The sequence below is a fragment of the Eleutherodactylus coqui genome, unplaced genomic scaffold (assembly GCF_035609145.1).
Source record: "Eleutherodactylus coqui strain aEleCoq1 unplaced genomic scaffold, aEleCoq1.hap1 HAP1_SCAFFOLD_101, whole genome shotgun sequence".
In the NCBI taxonomy this organism is placed as follows: domain Eukaryota; kingdom Metazoa; phylum Chordata; class Amphibia; order Anura; family Eleutherodactylidae; genus Eleutherodactylus; species Eleutherodactylus coqui.
The window spans coordinates 216,648-233,861 of record NW_027102216.1 but is presented as its reverse complement, the minus strand read 5'-3'; the positions used below and the strand labels follow the sequence as shown (position 1 = coordinate 233,861).

Sequence of the window (17,214 nt, the reverse complement as noted above, 5' to 3'; positions counted from 1 at the left end):
GTACGTATGAAATGGTGCGAATACGACTTGAGGAAACCAGTTGCTTTCCAAATCCCTAAGTGGTATGAATGGACAGCATGTTTTGTGGCGAAGTTTGAGTTGGATGACTGTGAAGTGAATGTACTTAAGAATAAGCGAATGGTTAAACGAATGATTGAGAGTAAGGACGAGATGTCTGATATTAATTCTGTTAGCAGAGTGAATGTGGAGAGAGTGTGGAAGAAAGTGCGGATGGATGGGATGAGTAATAGGCAGAGTGAGATTGTATGGCAGAGTCTGCATGGCGTGTTACCGGTGCGAGAGTTTCAGCGTGTGAGAGGTTTGGTGAGGAGTGAGAGATGTCCGAGAGAGGGGTGCGGTGGATGTGAGAATGTGGTTCATTTATTTTGGAACTGCAGCCATGCACAAAATGTGCTGCGGAGACTTGGTCTGTTATGCAAAGAAATAACAGGAATTAATTTCATGTCCTTTGAGTTAGTTATGTTTGGTTTGGGTGCGAGAGGCAGTGTGAGAGAGAGACTGTTGTGGCTGTTTATGGCGTGCGTGAAGGAAGTGTTGTGGGATGTAAGGAATGTGTATGTGTTCAAGAGGAAGGATGTAAGTGAGAGGGACAGCGTGCGAATGGTGTTGGGGAAATTATACTTCATTTATTTATGGGACAAAAGAAAGGATGGAGTCGATGCGGAAGGAATATGGAAGGTCAAAAAATGGATACAATTAGTTGATTTGTCATGATTTGTAATGTATTTATGTTGTATAATGTGATGGATTTATTATGTTGTGAATAAATAAAAACCTTTGGTTATAAAAAAAAAAAAAAAAAAATCTGTTCTTATCAGTTTAATATCTGATACGTCCCCTATCTGGGGACCATATATTAAATGGATTTTTAGAACAGGGAGCTGGAAAAAGAGCTTGCTCTGTCCACTCCACGCATTGACCTGGTATTGCAGTACCTCCAGGACCGGTGCACCCCCTTTCCTACAGCAGTTTCCAAAAGCAGAAAAACAAAACTGACGAGCAAGAGGTGCAGCGCAGCTGTGGCGGCTGCTGCTACCACCACCCAAGCACTTTGATTGACACTCAGCCCGTCTGCTCGCAACATTGTATCCACTGAGCAGCTGCGTCTGCCAGAGTGTGCACAGCACAGGTACAACTGGAAGCAAAACAACACACACACCAGTTCATATGGCAGCCGCACTCTATAGTTCGTACCTACCGCTGCGCTAATAGCCAAGTTGGAAACATCGGGCAGGCACAGCGTATCCTGGCAGCCTGCGTCTGTATGCTTCACGTATTCGGGTCATGGGTGTATGTGCAGGGGGCCCGGAGCCCCAGGGGGCCCATAAAGTCTCTCTTCCCCACATTGTAAACCAATGCTATCAATGAAGCTTTATAGTTTGGGGGCCCAGTTCCAGACTTTGTACTCGGGCCCCGCAGCTTCAAGTTACACCTCCAGATCAGGATAATGCTAGGCCATTCCAACCAGCCTGTGTGTGTGACCTGCAGTCGCTGGTAGTCGAAAAGCGGCCGGCCCCGGATGCGCGCTTCAGAGTGGACAGACAGCAGCGGACCCCCAATCACACAGGCCCAAGGCTTGCTATGTAGCACGGAATACCTCATTGGACTGCAGCACTCCACGCGGGCTGAGATACACGCTCCACGTGGGATGGGCAGTATTCGTCCATGAAGATCCAGGCCAACGTTTAGAGATGGAGCAACACTCGGGGAGCAAAGAACTCCAACGAACGGACGTCTACTTTACAAGGATGTATTGCTTTATTCAATGCATGGACACAGAAACAGTTCAACCGCTCGATTACAGACCGCAGTCAATACAGTAAAGAAAGAAATGTGTCTGTTTAATGTAAACTTGCATGGAGCTCGTTTGTCAGCCACTGACTGACTGAATGCTGAAACGTGGTCTAACGTTACATGCACCACCAGGGATAAGGCCTTGCCTATAAGCATTCCCCAGCTGGCAAAAACGGAACCTCCCTGCCTATTCCTCACCATGGAAGAACGGAACCTACCTTTTTTTAAAAAAAGAAAGCCACAGCAGCAGCCAACTAGATTTTGGTAGGCCGCTGTCTCCCCCTTGTGTGCTGCATAAAAAATGCACTCCACTAAAAATAACAATGATCCACGAAATAGAGCGTATGGAGAGAACGAGGCTTCTAGATGAGCCGTCAGGCTATGATAAATTGTATCACACCTGGGCGATATGGATAGATGCCCGGAGCTCACCCCTATTTACCAAGTGGTTACAGACAGGGACATGTGAGTAACACGTTTAAACCACAATTGTAAAGAGAAACAACAATTCCGGAGCCCGCCCCCCCCCCCCCCCCTTTTTGTTTTATTTTCTCTTTCTCCCGTGTCATAGATACCTACCCTCCCTTACCACTCCCCCCCCCCCTTACCCTCCCCTCATTCCCCTGTTTGTAGACCTTATAAAATATCACAGACAAACATGATATAGTTCAACTCGAAATTGATTTATTAAGTTTCATTGTCAAAGTTATTTTTACATTGCTTTGAGATAAGGCAAAAGTTTCCCCCCCTCCATGAAACCAATAAAACCTATATTGAATAAAATAAAAATGATGCAGTTACCGGTAGTTCTGCAGCTTCTTGGTGGAAATAAAGACCATCTCCCGTCTCCCAGCTGCAGCAGAGACTGACTGAAATGGCTGCCAAGCCCGGTATTAATGCTTCTAAATTGATGACATCACAAAGGAGTGACATCGTCAGCCTTCCAAACACCTGGCTCAATTGCATACAGTATGTATGTATGTATGCATGTATGTGAGTCTATCTATCTATCTATCTATCTATCTTTATTAATTATGTAGAATATAGATATGGATTATTTCTAATTTACAGATTTTGTAGATATAGATTAAAGATAGATTTAAGATTGTATGTGTGTGTGTATATGTGTGTATGTGTGTGTGTGTGTGTGTGTGTGTGTGTGTGTGTGTGTATGTATGTATGTATGTATGTATATATATATAATGTATATATGTAAAAAAAATATAAAATCTGTAGGTATGTATGTATATATGGCGGGCGGGCAAAAAAGGCCTGCTGTATGTTTTTAAGTTCTTCGGATGACCATGCCGCTCTAATATTCTCCTTACTAGGGTCTACTAATGCTGGCCCAGGGGAAGGCAATAAAGCCCTATGGGGCCGAAGCCAATTTCCCTTATTTTAGGTAAAAAGTTTCCATCCGTCCCTACTCGAAATGCGGCTGGCCGAAGAGATCCCTCCAACCGACCGGCCGACGCACCTTCAGAGACAAACTAGTGCTTGCTTCTAGTGTCATCGCCGGCTTAACCCTCGTTTGTAGGGAGCTGACGAGTCCTGCAGCAGCAGGCTCTGCAAGCCTAGGATGCGTGAGCACGGTGCAAGAGGAAGGACTGAGGGTGTGAGGCTGGGCGCGGTTGAGAAGGCGTGGGGCGGGGCTATGGAAAGTTTTACTAGCTCTCCCAGCTGCCTGGGTGCATTGTGGGTGCGCCCAGAGTGCTGGCTGAGCGTGTTGCCTCAAGCCTTGGAAGTGGAGTTGGGCGGACCGGGCTACAGGTGAAACCCATTTCGGGTTATCGCTTCTCGGCCTTTTGGCTAAGATCAAGTGTAGTATCTGTTCTTATCAGTTTAATATCTGATACGTCCCCTATCTGGGGACCATATATTAAATGGATTTTTAGAACAGGGAGCTGGAAAAAGAGCTTGCTCTGTCCACTCCACGCATTGACCTGGTATTGCAGTACCTCCAGGACCGGTGCACCCCCTTTCCTACAGCAGTTTCCAAAAGCAGAAAAACAAAACTGACGAGCAAGAGGTGCAGCGCAGCTGTGGCGGCTGCTGCTACCACCACCCAAGCACTTTGATTGACACTCAGCCCGTCTGCTCGCAACATTGTATCCACTGAGCAGCTGCGTCTGCCAGAGTGTGCACAGCACAGGTACAACTGGAAGCAAAACAACACACACACCAGTTCATATGGCAGCCGCACTCTATAGTTCGTACCTACCGCTGCGCTAATAGCCAAGTTGGAAACATCGGGCAGGCACAGCGTATCCTGGCAGCCTGCGTCTGTATGCTTCACGTATTCGGGTCATGGGTGTATGTGCAGGGGGCCCGGAGCCCCAGGGGGCCCATAAAGTCTCTCTTCCCCACATTGTAAACCAATGCTATCAATGAAGCTTTATAGTTTGGGGGCCCAGTTCCAGACTTTGTACTCGGGCCCCGCAGCTTCAAGTTACACCTCCAGATCAGGATAATGCTAGGCCATTCCAACCAGCCTGTGTGTGTGACCTGCAGTCGCTGGTAGTCGAAAAGCGGCCGGCCCCGGATGCGCGCTTCAGAGTGGACAGACAGCAGCGGACCCCCAATCACACAGGCCCAAGGCTTGCTATGTAGCACGGAATACCTCATTGGACTGCAGCACTCCACGCGGGCTGAGATACACGCTCCACGTGGGATGGGCAGTATTCGTCCATGAAGATCCAGGCCAACGTTTAGAGATGGAGCAACACTCGGGGAGCAAAGAACTCCAACGAACGGACGTCTACTTTACAAGGATGTATTGCTTTATTCAATGCATGGACACAGAAACAGTTCAACCGCTCGATTACAGACCGCAGTCAATACAGTAAAGAAAGAAATGTGTCTGTTTAATGTAAACTTGCATGGAGCTCGTTTGTCAGCCACTGACTGACTGAATGCTGAAACGTGGTCTAACGTTACATGCACCACCAGGGATAAGGCCTTGCCTATAAGCATTCCCCAGCTGGCAAAAACGGAACCTCCCTGCCTATTCCTCACCATGGAAGAACGGAACCTACCTTTTTTTAAAAAAAAGAAAGCCACAGCAGCAGCCAACTAGATTTTGGTAGGCCGCTGTCTCCCCCTTGTGTGCTGCATAAAAAATGCACTCCACTAAAAATAACAATGATCCACGAAATAGAGCGTATGGAGAGAACGAGGCTTCTAGATGAGCCGTCAGGCTATGATAAATTGTATCACACCTGGGCGATATGGATAGATGCCCGGAGCTCACCCCTATTTACCAAGTGGTTACAGACAGGGACATGTGAGTAACACGTTTAAACCACAATTGTAAAGAGAAACAACAATTCCGGAGCCCGCCCCCCCCCCCCCTTTTTGTTTTATTTTCTCTTTCTCCCGTGTCATAGATACCTACCCTCCCTTACCACTCCCCCCCCCCCCCTTACCCTCCCCTCATTCCCCTGTTTGTAGACCTTATAAAATATCACAGACAAACATGATATAGTTCAACTCGAAATTGATTTATTAAGTTTCATTGTCAAAGTTATTTTTACATTGCTTTGAGATAAGGCAAAAGTTTCCCCCCCTCCATGAAACCAATAAAACCTATATTGAATAAAATAAAAATGATGCAGTTACCGGTAGTTCTGCAGCTTCTTGGTGGAAATAAAGACCATCTCCCGTCTCCCAGCTGCAGCAGAGACTGACTGAAATGGCTGCCAAGCCCGGTATTAATGCTTCTAAATTGATGACATCACAAAGGAGTGACATCGTCAGCCTTCCAAACACCTGGCTCAATTGCATACAGTATGTATGTATGTATGCATGTATGTGAGTCTATCTATCTATCTATCTATCTATCTATCTATCTATCTATCTTTATTAATTATGTAGAATATAGATATGGATTATTTCTAATTTACAGATTTTGTAGATATAGATTAAAGATAGATTTAAGATTGTATGTGTGTGTGTATATGTGTGTATGTGTGTGTGTGTGTGTGTGTGTGTGTGTGTGTATGTATGTATGTATGTATGTATGTATATATATATATATAATGTATATATGTAAAAAAAATATAAAATCTGTAGGTATGTATGTATGTATGGCGGGCGGGCAAAAAAGGCCTGCTGTATGTTTTTAAGTTCTTCGGATGACCATGCCGCTCTAATATTCTCCTTACTAGGGTCTACTAATGCTGGCCCAGGGGAAGGCAATAAAGCCCTATGGGGCCGAAGCCAATTTCCCTTATTTTAGGTAAAAAGTTTCCATCCGTCCCTACTCGAAATGCGGCTGGCCGAAGAGATCCCTCCAACCGACCGGCCGACGCACCTTCAGAGACAAACTAGTGCTTGCTTCTAGTGTCATCGCCGGCTTAACCCTCGTTTGTAGGGAGCTGACGAGTCCTGCAGCAGCAGGCTCTGCAAGCCTAGGATGCGTGAGCACGGTGCAAGAGGAAGGACTGAGGGTGTGAGGCTGGGCGCGGTTGAGAAGGCGTGGGGCGGGGCTATGGAAAGTTTTACTAGCTCTCCCAGCTGCCTGGGTGCATTGTGGGTGCGCCCAGAGTGCTGGCTGAGCGTGTTGCCTCAAGCCTTGGAAGTGGAGTTGGGCGGACCGGGCTACAGGTGAAACCCATTTCGGGTTATCGCTTCTCGGCCTTTTGGCTAAGATCAAGTGTAGTATCTGTTCTTATCAGTTTAATATCTGATACGTCCCCTATCTGGGGACCATATATTAAATGGATTTTTAGAACAGGGAGCTGGAAAAAGAGCTTGCTCTGTCCACTCCACGCATTGACCTGGTATTGCAGTACCTCCAGGACCGGTGCACCCCCTTTCCTACAGCAGTTTCCAAAAGCAGAAAAACAAAACTGACGAGCAAGAGGTGCAGCGCAGCTGTGGCGGCTGCTGCTACCACCACCCAAGCACTTTGATTGACACTCAGCCCGTCTGCTCGCAACATTGTATCCACTGAGCAGCTGCGTCTGCCAGAGTGTGCACAGCACAGGTACAACTGGAAGCAAAACAACACACACACCAGTTCATATGGCAGCCGCACTCTATAGTTCGTACCTACCGCTGCGCTAATAGCCAAGTTGGAAACATCGGGCAGGCACAGCGTATCCTGGCAGCCTGCGTCTGTATGCTTCACGTATTCGGGTCATGGGTGTATGTGCAGGGGGCCCGGAGCCCCAGGGGGCCCATAAAGTCTCTCTTCCCCACATTGTAAACCAATGCTATCAATGAAGCTTTATAGTTTGGGGGCCCAGTTCCAGACTTTGTACTCGGGCCCCGCAGCTTCAAGTTACACCTCCAGATCAGGATAATGCTAGGCCATTCCAACCAGCCTGTGTGTGTGACCTGCAGTCGCTGGTAGTCGAAAAGCGGCCGGCCCCGGATGCGCGCTTCAGAGTGGACAGACAGCAGCGGACCCCCAATCACACAGGCCCAAGGCTTGCTATGTAGCACGGAATACCTCATTGGACTGCAGCACTCCACGCGGGCTGAGATACACGCTCCACGTGGGATGGGCAGTATTCGTCCATGAAGATCCAGGCCAACGTTTAGAGATGGAGCAACACTCGGGGAGCAAAGAACTCCAACGAACGGACGTCTACTTTACAAGGATGTATTGCTTTATTCAATGCATGGACACAGAAACAGTTCAACCGCTCGATTACAGACCGCAGTCAATACAGTAAAGAAAGAAATGTGTCTGTTTAATGTAAACTTGCATGGAGCTCGTTTGTCAGCCACTGACTGACTGAATGCTGAAACGTGGTCTAACGTTACATGCACCACCAGGGATAAGGCCTTGCCTATAAGCATTCCCCAGCTGGCAAAAACGGAACCTCCCTGCCTATTCCTCACCATGGAAGAACGGAACCTACCTTTTTTTAAAAAAAAGAAAGCCACAGCAGCAGCCAACTAGATTTTGGTAGGCCGCTGTCTCCCCCTTGTGTGCTGCATAAAAAATGCACTCCACTAAAAATAACAATGATCCACGAAATAGAGCGTATGGAGAGAACGAGGCTTCTAGATGAGCTGTCAGGCTATGATAAATTGTATCACACCTGGGCGATATGGATAGATGCCCGGAGCTCACCCCTATTTACCAAGTGGTTACAGACAGGGACATGTGAGTAACACGTTTAAACCACAATTGTAAAGAGAAACAACAATTCCGGAGCCCGCCCCCCCCCCCCCCCCCTTTTTGTTTTATTTTCTCTTTCTCCCGTGTCATAGATACCTACCCTCCCTTACCACTCCCCCCCCCCCCCTTACCCTCCCCTCATTCCCCTGTTTGTAGACCTTATAAAATATCACAGACAAACATGATATAGTTCAACTCGAAATTGATTTATTAAGTTTCATTGTCAAAGTTATTTTTACATTGCTTTGAGATAAGGCAAAAGTTTCCCCCCCTCCATGAAACCAATAAAACCTATATTGAATAAAATAAAAATGATGCAGTTACCGGTAGTTCTGCAGCTTCTTGGTGGAAATAAAGACCATCTCCCGTCTCCCAGCTGCAGCAGAGACTGACTGAAATGGCTGCCAAGCCCGGTATTAATGCTTCTAAATTGATGACATCACAAAGGAGTGACATCGTCAGCCTTCCAAACACCTGGCTCAATTGCATACAGTATGTATGTATGTATGCATGTATGTGAGTCTATCTATCTATCTATCTATCTATCTATCTATCTATCTATCTATCTATCTATCTATCTTTATTAATTATGTAGAATATAGATATGGATTATTTCTAATTTACAGATTTTGTAGATATAGATTAAAGATAGATTTAAGATTGTATGTGTGTGTGTATATGTGTGTATGTGTGTGTGTGTGTGTGTGTGTGTGTGTGTGTGTGTGTGTGTGTGTGTATGTATGTATGTATGTATGTATGTATATATATATATATAATGTATATATGTAAAAAAAATATAAAATCTGTAGGTATGTATGTATGTATGGCGGGCGGGCAAAAAAGGCCTGCTGTATGTTTTTAAGTTCTTCGGATGACCATGCCGCTCTAATATTCTCCTTACTAGGGTCTACTAATGCTGGCCCAGGGGAAGGCAATAAAGCCCTATGGGGCCGAAGCCAATTTCCCTTATTTTAGGTAAAAAGTTTCCATCCGTCCCTACTCGAAATGCAGCTGGCCGAAGAGATCCCTCCAACCGACCGGCCGACGCACCTTCAGAGACAAACTAGTGCTTGCTTCTAGTGTCATCGCCGGCTTAACCCTCGTTTGTAGGGAGCTGACGAGTCCTGCAGCAGCAGGCTCTGCAAGCCTAGGATGCGTGAGCACGGTGCAAGAGGAAGGACTGAGGGTGTGAGGCTGGGCGCGGTTGAGAAGGCGTGGGGCGGGGCTATGGAAAGTTTTACTAGCTCTCCCAGCTGCCTGGGTGCATTGTGGGTGCGCCCAGAGTGCTGGCTGAGCGTGTTGCCTCAAGCCTTGGAAGTGGAGTTGGGCGGACCGGGCTACAGGTGAAACCCATTTCGGGTTATCGCTTCTCGGCCTTTTGGCTAAGATCAAGTGTAGTATCTGTTCTTATCAGTTTAATATCTGATACGTCCCCTATCTGGGGACCATATATTAAATGGATTTTTAGAACAGGGAGCTGGAAAAAGAGCTTGCTCTGTCCACTCCACGCATTGACCTGGTATTGCAGTACCTCCAGGACCGGTGCACCCCCTTTCCTACAGCAGTTTCCAAAAGCAGAAAAACAAAACTGACGAGCAAGAGGTGCAGCGCAGCTGTGGCGGCTGCTGCTACCACCACCCAAGCACTTTGATTGACACTCAGCCCGTCTGCTCGCAACATTGTATCCACTGAGCAGCTGCGTCTGCCAGAGTGTGCACAGCACAGGTACAACTGGAAGCAAAACAACACACACACCAGTTCATATGGCAGCCGCACTCTATAGTTCGTACCTACCGCTGCGCTAATAGCCAAGTTGGAAACATCGGGCAGGCACAGCGTATCCTGGCAGCCTGCGTCTGTATGCTTCACGTATTCGGGTCATGGGTGTATGTGCAGGGGGCCCGGAGCCCCAGGGGGCCCATAAAGTCTCTCTTCCCCACATTGTAAACCAATGCTATCAATGAAGCTTTATAGTTTGGGGGCCCAGTTCCAGACTTTGTACTCGGGCCCCGCAGCTTCAAGTTACACCTCCAGATCAGGATAATGCTAGGCCATTCCAACCAGCCTGTGTGTGTGACCTGCAGTCGCTGGTAGTCGAAAAGCGGCCGGCCCCGGATGCGCGCTTCAGAGTGGACAGACAGCAGCGGACCCCCAATCACACAGGCCCAAGGCTTGCTATGTAGCACGGAATACCTCATTGGACTGCAGCACTCCACGCGGGCTGAGATACACGCTCCACGTGGGATGGGCAGTATTCGTCCATGAAGATCCAGGCCAACGTTTAGAGATGGAGCAACACTCGGGGAGCAAAGAACTCCAACGAACGGACGTCTACTTTACAAGGATGTATTGCTTTATTCAATGCATGGACACAGAAACAGTTCAACCGCTCGATTACAGACCGCAGTCAATACAGTAAAGAAAGAAATGTGTCTGTTTAATGTAAACTTGCATGGAGCTCGTTTGTCAGCCACTGACTGACTGAATGCTGAAACGTGGTCTAACGTTACATGCACCACCAGGGATAAGGCCTTGCCTATAAGCATTCCCCAGCTGGCAAAAACGGAACCTCCCTGCCTATTCCTCACCATGGAAGAACGGAACCTACCTTTTTTTAAAAAAAAGAAAGCCACAGCAGCAGCCAACTAGATTTTGGTAGGCCGCTGTCTCCCCCTTGTGTGCTGCATAAAAAATGCACTCCACTAAAAATAACAATGATCCACGAAATAGAGCGTATGGAGAGAACGAGGCTTCTAGATGAGCTGTCAGGCTATGATAAATTGTATCACACCTGGGCGATATGGATAGATGCCCGGAGCTCACCCCTATTTACCAAGTGGTTACAGACAGGGACATGTGAGTAACACGTTTAAACCACAATTGTAAAGAGAAACAACAATTCCGGAGCCCGCCCCCCCCCCCCCCTTTTTGTTTTATTTTCTCTTTCTCCCGTGTCATAGATACCTACCCTCCCTTACCACTCCCCCCCCCCTTACCCTCCCCTCATTCCCCTGTTTGTAGACCTTATAAAATATCACAGACAAACATGATATAGTTCAACTCGAAATTGATTTATTAAGTTTCATTGTCAAAGTTATTTTTACATTGCTTTGAGATAAGGCAAAAGTTTCCCCCCCTCCATGAAACCAATAAAACCTATATTGAATAAAATAAAAATGATGCAGTTACCGGTAGTTCTGCAGCTTCTTGGTGGAAATAAAGACCATCTCCCGTCTCCCAGCTGCAGCAGAGACTGACTGAAATGGCTGCCAAGCCCGGTATTAATGCTTCTAAATTGATGACATCACAAAGGAGTGACATCGTCAGCCTTCCAAACACCTGGCTCAATTGCATACAGTATGTATGTATGTATGCATGTATGTGAGTCTATCTATCTATCTATCTATCTATCTATCTATCTATCTATCTATCTATCTATCTTTATTAATTATGTAGAATATAGATATGGATTATTTCTAATTTACAGATTTTGTAGATATAGATTAAAGATAGATTTAAGATTGTATGTGTGTGTGTATATGTGTGTATGTGTGTGTATGTGTGTGTGTGTGTGTGTGTGTGTGTGTGTGTGTGTATGTATGTATGTATGTATGTATGTATGTATGTATATATATATATATAATGTATATATGTAAAAAAAATATAAAATCTGTAGGTATGTATGTATGTATGGCGGGCGGGCAAAAAAGGCCTGCTGTATGTTTTTAAGTTCTTCGGATGACCATGCCGCTCTAATATTCTCCTTACTAGGGTCTACTAATGCTGGCCCAGGGGAAGGCAATAAAGCCCTATGGGGCCGAAGCCAATTTCCCTTATTTTAGGTAAAAAGTTTCCATCCGTCCCTACTCGAAATGCGGCTGGCCGAAGAGATCCCTCCAACCGACCGGCCGACGCACCTTCAGAGACAAACTAGTGCTTGCTTCTAGTGTCATCGCCGGCTTAACCCTCGTTTGTAGGGAGCTGACGAGTCCTGCAGCAGCAGGCTCTGCAAGCCTAGGATGCGTGAGCACGGTGCAAGAGGAAGGACTGAGGGTGTGAGGCTGGGCGCGGTTGAGAAGGCGTGGGGCGGGGCTATGGAAAGTTTTACTAGCTCTCCCAGCTGCCTGGGTGCATTGTGGGTGCGCCCAGAGTGCTGGCTGAGCGTGTTGCCTCAAGCCTTGGAAGTGGAGTTGGGCGGACCGGGCTACAGGTGAAACCCATTTCGGGTTATCGCTTCTCGGCCTTTTGGCTAAGACCAAGTGTACCTAGTACAGGAAGTCTTAGCCGGAAGGTAACTCGGGTACCCCTCTCCTTTGCCTGGCGGGATCGCCCACTTCGGTGGGCTTCACCCGCCTGCTGCCATCAGGGAGAGGGATTAGTCCCAGGGTAAACGGGTTGCGATCCCCCTGCCTCTTCTGGTCTCCGGGCCAGGAGAGGGCGCTCTTCATATCATCACAAAAGCGGTTTTTGTGATATTCTCAAATATCAAAAATGGGCGAGGGCCCTACCGACATACCGGCTTATGCGCGGATAAAGAACACTATACGTGTGTCTTTTTCAGATAGTGCGGACACACGTGGTCTGAAATATGTGGTTGAGGACGTGCTTAAAGGCGTTTTTAACGTACAAAAACACGAGATCCTGGCTATACAAGACTACCCGAAGCGACGGATCTACGATGTAACCCTGACAGAGACGGGCATCTTCCGGGACCTGGTCGCAGCCATATCAACAAAAAAAGATCCGAAGCTGGAGGGAGTCTTGTTAGTCGAGCACGTCCTCGACATCACTAAACTCGTGGTGATTAAGATGTATTCGCCCTACACTGACGTGAAGGAAGTTGAGGACTTTCTTTTACGATACTTCAAAGCGGTCAGATGTACGGGTAAGATTATGAACGAGTTTGGTATATGGACTTCAAAATGGCGCTTCCAGACCACGTGTGTAAGTGACCCTAGTTGGCCGGGGGGAGTGATCTTACCGCCTGCGCGTTTTAAACTGGGCAAGGTGAATGGCGACCTATACTTTGCGGGAATGCCCGACTTTTGCAGGATTTGCTCAAAATACGGTCATCAAAAAGAGTCCTGTGCAAGCACTTGTAAGAAATGTGGGGGTACGGATCACGAGACGAGTAAATGCCAGAAAGGAAAAGGGTGCTATTTTTGCGGCGGTGTTGGTCACCTCTATACGTTTTGCCCCCACAGAGCACAGAGGACGGAGCAGCAAGGGCGACCCGGACCCAAAGAGCAGCCAGGGCAGCCAGATGACCAGAAAACACCCCCCCAGGGAGAGGAACCTGAGGAGATGGAGGTTGCAAGTGGACCCCCCCAAAACGAAGGCAAGGAGCAGCGGAGCATCAAGCGGAGGGTGAGTGATCGGCGGACAGGCTCTCCCTCCCGGGAAACCGGTCGAGGTAGTAGAGCCAAGGAAGCCGGTCCAGGCTCTCCCACGATGCCCGCTCAAGCGGTGCCTGAGGCGGAGGACCCTGGGGGCACGGCGGCAGCTCAAAAAAGGCGGAAAGGCTCAGGTGACAGGCTGTACTCGGAGGTGGTGCAGGGGGGAACACCGGAGATCCCGACGAAGTCGGAGGACCCGGTGAAAGTACCCCCTGCGGTGCCATCCCAGAATGCCCCGCCCCCTCCTGTCCAGGAGGGGGCACGGGGTGCCACCTCTGAGGAGGCCGAGGAAATGAGCCAAGTACCCACCCCGGCGGAGGGGAAAGAGAAGGACATGGGAGCTGGCCTGCTAGCCCCCATGGAGATTCAGGAAACAATAGAATCAATATGGGACCTCACGCAGATCCCTCTCTCGGGCACCGTCGGGGGTCCACTGAGTGAAGTAGGTTCCTCTCCAGCATCAGCGTTCACATTAGATTCGGATGCGGGGGGGTGTGAGAGTGCCAGCGAGGTCTTTGGCTTGCCCGGAGACTTCTAAAGAGAAGACCCACGTTATACCATAGTCTCCAATGGCTGCTCTGTCGGGACTCACATTTAATGTCAGAAGTATCGAGAGCCACGTGAGGAGGGTCGCCCTCTTCAGCTATCTGACTATTTTTGCTGCCTCCGTCTTTTTCCTGCAGGAGTGCGGTATCCCGCATAGGGCCCAGTACAAAAAATACCAAGAGGACTGGGTACATGGACCGTCGGTCTGGTCCGGCTCTAACGAGACCAGATCGGCGGGGGTCGCCATTCTTTTTAAAGGGAACGTTTTTATTGATGTTATTAACGAAATTTTACCAGGCAGAGTTTTATTGGTCAAAGCGTTTATTAATGGTATAAAGTGGCAGTTTTTAAATTTTTATGGGTCAACAGATAAAAATGAAAGAGCGGAGATGTTGGAGATTTTACCCTTGTTTTTAAACGATTCTGATCCTCTGATTTTAGCGGGGGATTTTAATTGTATTTTAAAGGGGGAACGCCGGCTTTCTAGCTCAGTGAGCAGAAATTACGACAAAACCTCATCTTTGTTAAAAAATGTAATTTTAGACGCCAAGCTCACTGATGCTTTTAAAACATGCAATCCCAACGCATCAGAGGAAGCCGGCGTCACCTGGAGCAACAAGATCTGCAGCTCCAGGATAGATTTTATGTTCTGCTCTTATCAAGTACTGCCTTTTAGATGTGATTCTTTTACCAACGTGTTTTCTGACCATAAGCTTTTATATTTTAAAGTTGATACAGTTTTAAAAAGAAAAACTGGAAAGAATGCCTGGAAGTTTAACGTGTCCCTTTTAGAAGATCCGCAGGTTTTATCCGATTTTATCGCTTTTTATAGAAACTGCAGACGAGTGAAGGATCCCAACACTCCCACCAGCCAGTGGTGGGAGATGATGAAACAAAAAATCAAAACATTCTTCATCAAGGTTGGGATCACCAAAGCTAAAGAGAAACGTATATTTTATTCCAACCTGAACACTCGTCTGCAGACCCTGTATAAGTTCCGTGAACATGATATAGAGGTGGACCACGAGATCATCGAGGTGAAGAAAGAGATCGCCCGGTGCCTGGAGCAGAGGGGAAAGGAGATTATATTCTGTTCAAAAGTAAAACATCTGGAGGAGAACGAGACCTGCTCCAGGTACTTCTTCAAGAAGATACGTGACAAACGCACAGTCCTCGATGATCTCGGTGGCACCAAGGACATACAGGGTATTTTAAAGAAAGTGCATGAGTTTTATGCGGATCTTTTTAATACAAAAACTGTTGACATTGATTTTATGAATGACTCGTTGAAGGAGATCACTGACGTTTTAGATCCTGGTTCTTGTGAAATTTTATTACGGGACATCACAGAACAGGAGATTTTAGACACTATCAAAAGTTTTAAACTAGGCAAGGTGCCTGGGCCCGATGGTATACCCATAGAGTTTTATGTCACCTTTTTTGGTATTTTTAAGGATGACCTCTTCTCCCTTTTTACAGAAGTTTTTATGTCTAAAGCCCTCCCGGGGTCCTGGAAGAAGGGTGACGTGTCTCTCCTTTACAAAAAAGGAGACAAGACCGATATTAAAAACTGGAGACCGATCACCCTTCTGAACAGTGACTACAAAACAATGGCTAAGATATGTGCAAACCGTTTAAAGACCGTGATAAACAAAATTGTACACCCCAACCAGGTCTGTGGGGTGCCCGGGAGGGCAATATGGGAGAGTCTTAACCTCATAAAAGACTGTATAAGTGACACCAAGGCAAGGAAAGGTCAAATGGCAATTTTAACAATAGATTTCGAGAAAGCCTTTGACCGGGTGTCACATTTTTATCTTTTTAAGGTTTTAGAGAGAATGGGTATACCGGAAGGTTTTTTATTGTCTTTAAAAGCGTTTTACAATAATTGCACGAGCAGAATTTTAGTAAATGGTTTTAAAACACAGGAAGTGCTTTTAAACTCCGGGGTGAAGCAGGGGTGTCCCTTGTCCCCACTACTTTTTATATGCGCACTAGAGCCTCTTTTATGTACATTCAGACGGGACAAGCAGATCCGTGGGATTCCCCTGCCCGGCGGGGGGGGGATCGAGGCCAAAGTAGTGGGGTACATGGACGATGTGGCAATTCTCGGAAGGGACACCCCGTCGATCCAGAAGGCTGCGAGACAGATTGAGTTTTATTGCTGCGCCTCGGGTTTTAAAGTGAATTTTAACAAAAGTAGCATTTTAAACATCGGGGACCTGCCTTTGCCAGACGTCCCCATTCCTGTGTCTGACTCGGTGCAGATTTTAGGTGTCTCCTTCAACGAGGACAACAGAGGTCTTAATAGTTGGGACTTGGTGGCACAAAAAATAAATAAGAAATTCTGTATGTGGGGTATGAGAAAGCTGACCATGGAGGGGAAAGTTTTAATAACCAAAATGGTGATTTTACCTATTTTATTATATTTGAGTTTGGTGTTCCCCCCTCCTGGCAGGGTTTTTAACAAAATCGTTAAAGCTGCTTTTACCTTTTTATGGAGTTCCAAGATGGAGAAACTCAAACGCGAGATTGTGATGAAACCAAAAATAATGGGTGGAAAAGACTTTCCCGATTTTAAAGCCTTTTTATACACCAAGTATTTTAGCATGTGCCTGGGCGCACTTTTTAAAAACCACTTCTGGTCTTATTTTTTAAGATATAACACAGGTTATTTTATGAGGCGTCACGGGTGGTTTAAAACGGTTTTAAACTCACCTTATTCTTTTAACCTGTCACCAGAATATAAGATTTTAGAAAAAATTGTGGTTTTATATGATTTTACCGGAAAAAGTGCGCAGATTTTAATGAATAGTAAATTAATGATAAAAAATATTAAAGAAAGTGGTTTTTATGTTCAAATTAGTAATTTTAATGAGAGCAAAACCAAAGAAATATGGAGAAAGATAAATAACCACATTTTTAATTCACAGAAAGACCTGGCCTGGAGCTGCGTCCATGACTGTCTTCCGTGCCGGGCATTCCAGCATCGTAGAGGATTGACCAACACCGCCGCGTGCCCAAGACCCGGATGTGGAGAAGAGGAGACAACTACCCATCTGTTATGGACTTGTTTTTTAACCAAGAGAGTATGGACTCAGATTTTACCATTAATACGAAAGATAACTGGACTGAGGAGAATAACGCTACAAGCAATATTATATGGATGTCTGGAATGCCCCACACGGTCGCAAGAAATTATGGCATGGAAGATAGTCAACTCGGTCAAAGCAGCTCTGTGGAAGGCCAGGAACATTTTAGTCTTCAAACGCGAAGTTTTATCTGTGAAAGATATTTTATCTATGGCTCTTAATGAAATGTATC

General features: G+C 46.7%; 4 non-coding genes across 4 annotated transcripts; all 4 read left to right on the top strand.

Annotated features, from left to right (window-relative positions):
- The first annotated feature begins 791 nt into the window (after window positions 1-791).
- On the top strand, window positions 792-978 carry LOC136599551 (U2 spliceosomal RNA). The gene has a single exon (XR_010789098.1). It is a non-coding gene; the product is annotated as a U2 spliceosomal RNA (small nuclear RNA).
- A 2,626-nt stretch (window positions 979-3,604) lies between these two features.
- Window positions 3,605-3,795, top strand: LOC136599585 (U2 spliceosomal RNA). Its single transcript, XR_010789124.1, has one exon. It is a non-coding gene; the product is annotated as a U2 spliceosomal RNA (small nuclear RNA).
- Window positions 3,796-6,439: 2,644 nt separating this feature from the next.
- Window positions 6,440-6,630, top strand: LOC136599584 (U2 spliceosomal RNA). Its single transcript, XR_010789123.1, has one exon. It is a non-coding gene; the product is annotated as a U2 spliceosomal RNA (small nuclear RNA).
- A 2,680-nt stretch (window positions 6,631-9,310) lies between these two features.
- On the top strand, window positions 9,311-9,501 carry LOC136599583 (U2 spliceosomal RNA). The gene has a single exon (XR_010789122.1). It is a non-coding gene; the product is annotated as a U2 spliceosomal RNA (small nuclear RNA).
- The last annotated feature ends 7,713 nt before the right edge of the window (window positions 9,502-17,214 follow it).